This window comes from Anopheles bellator, chromosome 2, assembly GCF_943735745.2.
Source record: "Anopheles bellator chromosome 2, idAnoBellAS_SP24_06.2, whole genome shotgun sequence".
Taxonomy (NCBI): domain Eukaryota; kingdom Metazoa; phylum Arthropoda; class Insecta; order Diptera; family Culicidae; genus Anopheles; species Anopheles bellator.
In genome coordinates, this window is record NC_071286.1 from 75,617,505 (window position 1) to 75,624,314 (window position 6,810).

A 6,810-nucleotide genomic window follows, 5' to 3' on the forward strand; every position below is an offset into this window, starting at 1 on the left:
GACATGGGTACCCACGTAGAGTATTTAGTATAGTATTTAAGGGACCGGTTCTGCGCCGACGTTCGTTGCCGCTACGCACTTCCAAGCGCCTGTCCTGGCCTGGCCGGTGTGTCCATAGTGTCTTTAGTGTTCAGCTCTAGAGCAGGTTAATGTGGTCAGTATTGGACACGCAGCGTCGTTGGAGAGCCCATTTCTCAACGCACAGAATTATCGTAGCCACGCCACACGAGGCGCTACCAACCGATCCGTTCAACGCACAAGTATTAGTACCGGTGGAAGTGGACTCACTCACTCGATGGATGTTTTAGCGCGTTTCCGTAGCCACAGCAAGCACCCCACAGAGGCTTCCTTCCTTCGCCGCCCTAGCGCTTAGCGGTTACTATCTTCGTTCCAATCGGTTCCCAAAACCGGTCCGAGCTTTTCTGGAAGCTATTAGAGTAGTAACTTATCAACTCAAGTCGGCTGCTGAGGGACCTTGCAACGATCGAATTAGTCAACCTAGTCCACTCGGGGCGTTGTAGAGAAATCAGTTCACAATAATCAAGTGGCCAATCGGTGGGACGGGATGCAGAGTGTGTGATCGGTTTCGGAAACCGTGCTCCCAGATCCTGAACGAATATAGCGAGACAATAATTTACTGTGTAGTGAAAAATGGAATCCGTGTCGCGAGTAGGAAGGAACCCCGTGTGCCGAATCCGAGGCAGTTCGCGTTAAGCTTTTACCGTTCGCATATATACAAAGAAAATTATATACAGATTCAAACCGCAGCCCGTCACGGGTGCCGGGTGGCGAAAGCAAGTATTTTTATCCGAAGCGAAAAGATTGTGCGAAATCAAAAACATTTAGAAAAAAAAACCCGGCACAGAAGGTGTGTAAATTGCTAACTCATACTCATAGTAAGCTTCTAACCCTAGTACTGAGCTGCAGCTCCCAAGGCAGAGTGAAGAAAAGAGAGAATGAGAACTAAACATATACTATAAAATCAGAACTTTAAGATGATAAAAACGAATTATATACATATAAAGAGAAACAAACCTATAACTAAACACGCTAAGCGGCGAGCAATGAGAGCAACGCGTTCAATTATTTGTGAAACTTATGAAGTATGCCACATCAAACGGCGGGTTTTACTCAAACACGATGATAAGCATCAGCAAACGGAGGCCAGATTTATGCATTTCCGGTTCGGTTCGTTTTCCCCCATTTTCAATCTTTGCTTAACGCAACGGCGACGCTTAGCGCGAGGAAAATGTGCACTAGTCCGAGAACCGCCGGATAGTGCGAGGAAACGTAAACGAATCGTAAAGTAATCGACATATCTTCCTAGTGTGGTAAAATCTTAAGACGTCAAAGAAAGTGACGGAGACTACGAAAAACAAATCATTTCTTTCACTTCTTCACCGTTCAGTCCAACAAAATTCTGCAGGAGATGAGGTATTTTTTCAAAAGCCACACGACAATGTGTGACGTATTTCAATCTCTTTGACTGTTTCAACCTCTCGGCGGAGGAATGTATTATCAACAATTCTTAGTACAAACGTTTGTTATCGTAACTGAATTTGATGAATTTAGATACTGTTCCATACATTTCTGGAAGTCGTTTGCGGAATGATGTTCAGAAGATCTGAGAGTCCGCTCACCCCAGAAAGGACCATCGACCAAAGTTTAACACATCAACTATCAGAAATCACATGATTACAACCATATCGTACAAAACGTATAGGAGAGAACTAAAAACGGATTAGACAAAACGTGTACAACTTCCTTCAAAGTCAGTTGATCTTTAACCTACTGTTCTTGTTCTAACCATTGCGAATGCGCCACACCCTACCCGGTACTTACTGAAGTTGAGGAGGGTTGACTTTTTAACGGCATCTATACTTATATCCTTACAGCGCATAACGAAAACATCATGAAGGAAATAATGACAATAATAAAGAGAGAAAGTGTTCCACAAGTGCGAAAGATTGCAGTACGCCTGCAAACTTATGAACGATCGCCAGCGAATGGTAAAGATGAACAAACTTGCCCCGAACAAACGAAAAAACCCGTCACTGTCATAGACAAGACAATAAATAGTGCATTGCGGTTGCGGGACTCGGTAGCGATCGATGGTGTTCGATCGTGCGGCGATCTTATCATCAAGCATCTAATGGAAACCCAACTGTACATAAAATGTACCGCAAACAGTAAACAAGTAGAACTTTTTAACGATTAAATCTATCCAAGCAAATCACAATTTAAATGCGAAAGCAACCGCAAACGAATCCATAAACGTTGATATTAAAAACAGCCTAGAACTTGTTGCGTGTAAATAGTTTCCTGTACACTATGCGACCGAGGAAAAGTAGTTCAGGGACGGTTTTTTCTGTTACGCCAGAGCCAGAGAGTTTTGTTCTCTTTAGTAGAACGTTATACATGTATGAAAGTGATAGATGATTTGAGGAAACTGAAATGTGTATGCGTGTGATTGTGAACGAGAGAAAGAACGACACGAAAAACTGCACGGAATATTGGAAAAGCTTTTAAACTAGCCTATGCTTCGGGATCAGCCGATCTTCCCATCCCGGTGCCGTAATTTTTCTATGCGTTCCTTAGTTCCATAAAATCTCTTGTTTGTTCATCCAACAGTTGCAAGTCGCTTTGAAATGAATGTTGCAATATGTACTTAGGCCGTAACGAAACAAGCTTCCACGCGTTATTAGGTTCACAACTTTCATTGCTGTTCGACGAATCTCCATCAGCTCTGGTCTACATTGGATTAGGCATTTTTAATTTTAAGCAGTTTTAATGTTCACAAATGCAATAACTTTAGATGTATGTGCTTTGGTAAACGCATTAATGCAAAAGAACACTATTGAATACATTTTATTTAAAATTACCTATACTTTGAGTTATTTTTGTTCGTTCGACATCCTCATTTTGTATACGTTATTATGAAGGGTTTCGTTACGAAACATGCTACGAAACAGGTTTTGTATGGTTTATATTTTTTCATTTGCAGATTTCTGTGTAGTGTTTTGCCAGGCTTTGTTTTTACTTCTGCTGCCAAATTGTTTACCAATCAAGCTTAACCGTATCCGACGGAAAGGCGGTAGATGGAAAAATTCTAAAACGCCATTACAAATGAAAACATACAAGCTAAATACAATACAAAGTTGTGCAGAGGTGTGAATATGCATTAGATATTCGTCTTATGTAGGGCCGCGAATGGGTAAGATAGGAATTAGATCAATTTTGTTCACTGTTAGACAGCGATACGATAAATGGTAGACAGGAGAATCATCAAAAGAATTACTATACAAACAAACGCACACAAAACGACACTACAAAACCAGATTTAGTAGAATCAAACGTCGAGCAAACAAACAAACATACCGAAACTCCAAGAAAGTAGCTTTAAATGTGACAATAAAAATGATAGTTGTTTACTACGTACTACTTAACTAGCGTCATTCATAGAGTCAGAACGAAAGTCAGTACAGTTAAATTGAGTCAATCAACAATAAATTTAGCCGAAACGAATCTTTGAAAAATTCTCTTTGCTATTAGAATAAAAATAAATAAAACGATGTAACAGGATCGTGAGATCGCATCAACGCAAAGCATCCGTTAAAGCTTGCAATTAAAATGGGACACATCATTTAACGTTTCTCTCTTGGCTTGCAAGAAAGCCATACGAGATTGAATTGGACATTTATCACATTCTTATTTTACAATCAGTCGAATGTGATCCGTAATTCGCGTTTTACTCCATCCTGTTCGTTGAAGTAGGTACTCTGGATTGAGTTGAGCGTTCTTAGTTGCCAGATACGTTATCCTTGCCTCAGTGCATGATTTCTCCTCAGACTAGAGAAAAAGCAAGGTCTGTCGCCAAGAAATTTGAACTCAGTGTGGCCAGTGTAGCTTAGCTCAAAAAGTTGGACAAGGAAGCAGTGCTTTCGAGAGCAGGTTCGCGTATAGTAAGATATTTATAGCTAACACGTGTTCATCAATTTGTCATTATTACCTGCGCGTGAACGGGAGGCAGGAAACTCCCAGGTGAAAAACAGGCCAAGCCTGCCAGACACTAAAAGAAAGCCACTAAAGTTGAAACAGCTTATTCGTGTTGATACAAATTTTCGTAAGATCCCCTTCGAAACATTAGTCAGACGAAAACTACGAAAATGAGTTGGGCGCGAGATGAAGACTTTGTGAGGCGAGTGAACAAATACATTTTCTAACAATTGTTAATCCTTTAGAACGTTTAAAATTTCGTTTCGATAGACGCCACTCTATGCTGGCCAAGACCGCCCGGCGGTTGTTAGTCGGATAAGACGCCACTGTAGGAACAAGCGATTCGTGAAATAAAATTCGGAGCGAAACAACAAAAAAGAGACGTGGAAATGGAAAAGAATAGTTAAATTCAGGATTCAAGGACGCAAGAGGTAAGATGGCTGAAGGATATCTTTGTATTTTGTAAAACTGCGAAGAAAATGCTACTGAATCAAAACATAATGCAAACAATAAACACATTGAAAGTGATGTCCAAAGATACTTGAATAAATAGAAGTAACAACAAACAAGTTCATTATGAATGAGTTGTTGGCAGTGCGCTCGGTAATGGTACTTCTAATAGCTTGCAATAGAGTGCATTCGTTAACCGATAAGGGTTATTTTGATTGGTCCGACCGAGTTCGCCATTCACCGAGAATTGAAGAATTTAAAGGTAAATATGCAAAACTTACGTGGTTCTTTCCAGTTTCTCTTTGTTTTATGAAATGTGATGATGATTTGTGATTCAGCAAGTTTCAGGGGATGTACAAAAGTCGCATGTCGAGTGTTTATAAACTATCGTTCTGTCGTGTGTACTTACGTTTGGTTAACCAGAAGTATCGATCCGCTTCAGTTGTTTGTTTTCAAGTGAGCAAGATTCCTTTCCTAGTGGTCTTAATCTAAATCTCCAGGGCTGCATTTTTCCTCTGTTCTCTTTCCAACCTCATGTGAGAGCAGCGTTTGTTGCCTCACATTCGGGTCGGTTTGGTAAATGCGTGAAATAATCGTATTCCGAGTTCGGGATACATGAAATAAAGTAAATAATTGGAAATTGATATAATTTTTTTTCTTACTCTAGTATGGTTTCCTTATCGGATTTCCAAAAATACTCACGAAGCTGTAGATTCCTGTCACATTCTGCGAATGGTACTCACATGCGACTAGTTTACTAAGATGGATGAAGCTGCATTGAAATATAATTTTCATTCCCGGTGAAAAATATAATTCTTAATCATTAAATTTTTCTTACAAAGTTGCACTTTTGGGGAAAAGAATTACACAGAAGGTTATTGAACTTTGAAGCACCCTTTCAATCTATATTCCGATTGTTTTTTTCATTGACGTCATAACGTTGGAGCCTACATTGTAGGCGAAAGATTGGATGGCCAAGAAAGGGAATCCTTTAAAGGACAACACAACGCGTCTCGTAGTACTGGTGAAACGCAAACGAAAATACCCTGACATTAAGATGATCGTAAGCCAACGTTTAGAGTGTACCCAGCGTTTCGACCGTCAGGAATGTTTGTGCTGCCTCTAATTAGCCGGCCATTTGAAGCGTAATCGGATTACGGAACCATAACAGATATTGCGCAAGTCGTCGAGCGCCGCTGCGATACTGTGCGCGGTCATCGTCTGTCTATTATACAATCTTCACGTACAGCGAGGTTACTCAATAGTTGCTCCTGAAAACGGTGCTGTAGTTTAAATTATCGAACGGCTCAATACTTCCAACAGCTGTTGGTGAACAGGCAAATTATAAAACATCTTCACAGCGCAGAGAGTGCCCACAGTGTCCTCGGAGTGCGCAAACGGTACGGTATGATTCAACCAACGCGTGTTCTACAGCTGGCCAAGGAGAAGGGCCAAAAGTTCCTTTCGCTAGAGCCGGATAGATTCACCTGCCGGTTGGACAAGTTCCTTGCTGTGAGACACGGCTACAATCAGCTGAAACCGAAAATTTTCCCCAAGCAAATGGGCACACTGTTCCTATCGACGGTCGTTGTAGCGAGCGAAGAGCAGCAGCATCAACGAAGTTTTCATTCCGGTTTCGGTTCGACTGCCTCCGTCAAGCGGCACCAGAAGGATTGGACGGAGAAATATCAACGCACAAGACCTGGATATGCGGAGGAGACGAATCACGCGACGGATCGGCTGCACATCGTTGGTGATGGTGGAGAAACGTTGAAGTCGAAGAACACGCTGAAACCTTTCGGAACGCTTGGCCGAACGAAAAAAGTGCACGGCAAAAGTCCAAAACGGGTATTGTTACGAACGCCCGACACTGTGACCACCGGTTGTGACCGGAGGATGGGTGATGAAATATTGTGCTCCTCGGTACTGCTCACGTACCGCGAAGGATTATTTTATAACGAACGTCCACGCCACGAAAACAATTGTTCCGATGTGTAGTGGCAGCGGTGAATCTTCGAAATCTTTCGTTTGCCAGTCGATCGATTCAAGTGATGTACACGGGCGATGTACATTTACGGAGTAAATGGATAACCATTTTATGACCCTTCAAATAGTTTTAAAAGTAAAACATTCAATTAAAAGATTGACTGCAGACCTAAGGGCGGATGATCATCGCCGAAAGTGATCAATAGTGATTTTTAAACGTTAATGTTTCTAAGATTATTACAAGAAATATCATTGTGAAATCGCGAAATTATTCGCAATCAAAAATAAAGAATAATTGTAGCCAAATCAACGTTGATCTTGAAATAATAATGTGTCACCATTAATGATGAATTGTAGTGCTAACATATACAACGATTT